Genomic DNA, 2,714 nt, shown 5'->3' on the forward strand with positions numbered 1-2,714 from the left:
TCCTCAATAGGGTGATAGCATGTGAGCTTTCGTGTCTTATAGCTCTACTAAAAGAAGCTTTAAGAAAATAACTTCTTGCATGCAGTGACATAGGGCTATGTATTCTGCCTCTGTTGTGGACAGAACTACGGTGTGGTGCTTTCTCGATTGCCATGAAATTGGGCTTCCACACATATATGCGATATAGCCTCCCACAGATCGTCGTGTCTCTGGGCAATTGGCGTAGTCTGCGTCGGAGTATGCAGTGAGATAATGCTTTGACTTATACTGCTCTAGATTTTGCTTTCCACCAAGGGTGATGCCAAGATTGCGCGTACCGTTTAAGTACTTCAATCCTCTCTTAACGGCATTCCAGTGAGGTTTTCCTGGGTTCACCAGGAATTGACTGACTTCTCGTAGAAAATATGCGAGATCAGGTCTAGTTCCCATCATTAAGTACATGAAGCTACCAACTGCCTCTCTGTACGGGATCGCTTTCATCTCATGTTTTTCTTCTGGCGTTGGGGGGCACATGGCCTCCGTCAGCTTCACACTGGGATCAGCGGGTGTACCAACCGGGTGTGCATCAAGATGAGAGAAGCGATCCAGGACTTTGGTAGCGTACTTCTCTTGGTGGATGAAAATGGTTCGGTCCGTACGGTTGCGCACGATTGACCAGCCTAAGATGTATTGAGCTTCACCGAGATCAGACATTTTGAAGCGCTGCTTGAGAGCGTTCTTTATGTTGTTAATGATATCAAGCGTAGGGGCTATGATGAGGAGGTCGTCCACATAGACTAGAATGTAGCATGTAGCTCCATCCACAACTCCAATGAAAACGCATTGGTCTTTGATGAGTTTGTGGAATTTCATGGTGAGAAGAAAAGAGCACAGGGTAAGATACCAGATCCGAGGTGCCTGCTTGAGACCATATAGGCTCTTCAAAAGCTTGCAGACTAAGTGCTCTTTTCCACGAACAGTAAACCCTTCAGGTTGCAGCATGTAAATTTCCTCATCGAGGTATCCGTTCAGGAAAGCGGTTTTAACATCCATTTGATGGATCTCAAGGTCAAGGAGTGCTGCAATCGTCAGTAAAAGTCGCAGCACTTCCATGCGGATCACTGGAGAGAATATCTCATCGTAGTCAACGCCATACTTTTGCAAAAAACCTTTTATTACCAGGCGAGCTTTATAGCGGTCAATACTGCCGTCTCCATTGTATTTTACAACGAATACCCATCGACACTGTAGGGCCCTTCTCCCTGTCGGTAGTTTTGTGAGGACCCACGTTTTGTTGTCAATCAATGATTTGTATTCACAAATGGCTGCCTTCTCCCAGTGTTGTGCTTCTGGTAGTTTCTGGGATTCTAGGAACGTCTTTGGTTCAGATATGTGTCTGATAGCCAATAGAGCGTAGATATGAGTGAGGTGCTCTTTTCGTTCGTTAATGTCGAGTGGATCATCAAGTAGACACGAGTGTTCATTCTCGTTCTGAGCGTTCGTTTTGTGTTTGACTTTCTTCATCTTTACTACTACTTCCGCGGCAAGCGCATTGACGCTGCGTTTTAGTAGTGAGGCTATTGGAGGTAGCAATTGTGGTGTTGGTAGCGACGGTGATAGCGTCGGTGCGGGGCCATTTTGGTCCGAGATTGCGGGTGTATTGAGGAATTCCAAGTGTGGGAACTCGTCTTCTCTAAACACAACATCCCTGCTGTAGATAACACGGTTTTCTTTCGTGTCAAGGAGTCTATATCCCTTTTTGTTTGATGGGAGTCCTAAGTACATGCACTTCTTAGCACGTGGTTCTAGTTTTGTGCGGTGTATCTCAGGGATGTGAGCGTACGCAGTACACCCAAACACTTTGATGTAGTGCGCGGATGGTTTCGCTTGAACCATTTCTCGTATGGGGTGACCTTATCGGTTACCGAGCTGGGAGTAATGTTCAGAAGGTCAGCAACGTGTTTGACGCATTCTCCCCAAAGAACCTGCGGTAGGTTACCATCAATGAGGAAAGCCCTGGTTCGCTCGAGTAGTGTACGCATGCGCCTCTCTGCAACTCCATTTTGCTGGGGCGTGTACGCATTTGTAAATTGTGCGTGCGTATTGTACTTCTGAAAAATCATTTTTCCAAGTTTCTCATATTCTCGGGCATTGTCGCTTTGAAGATGTCTAACTTCTTCATCGTGTATGTTCTCATTGAACTGGAGTTCGCCTACATCAGCGCGAAAAACGTTTTGTGCTTTCTTGCGAAAATCTTCATAGCATTCGTACAGCTCAGACTTTCGCTTGATGATGTAGATGAACATGTACCGTGAGTAGTCATCTATAAAGGTCAGAAAATATTGACACCCCGAGAGTGTGGGGACGGGTAATGGACCAGCCATATCAGAATGAACTTTTTCACGAGGGAACTTTGCCCGTTCAACGGTACGTTTATTGAATGGGTTACGATGGGCCTTGGCGTATGTGCAGGAAGAGCAAAAGTAGTCTTTCTTGGAATCAAAGTCCTTCAGGCCCATGTCCATGACAGTGTTGGCTTTAGCCAGATCCTGCATAATGCGAAAGTTAGGATGACCCATTCGTTTATGCCAAAGTAAAACATTATCAGGCTTACCTGAAGTGGCCACATGGGCTACCTGACTTGAGGTTGCCGGGCTCGCTTGAAACTGGTAGAGTCGAGTCCCTTCACCAATTTTGGCTTCAAATTTGGTTCGGCTAGCGAAGAACAGAACGCA

This window comes from Phytophthora infestans, genomic scaffold, assembly GCF_000142945.1.
Source record: "Phytophthora infestans T30-4 supercont1.60 genomic scaffold, whole genome shotgun sequence".
NCBI lineage: Eukaryota > Oomycota > Peronosporomycetes > Peronosporales > Peronosporaceae > Phytophthora > Phytophthora infestans.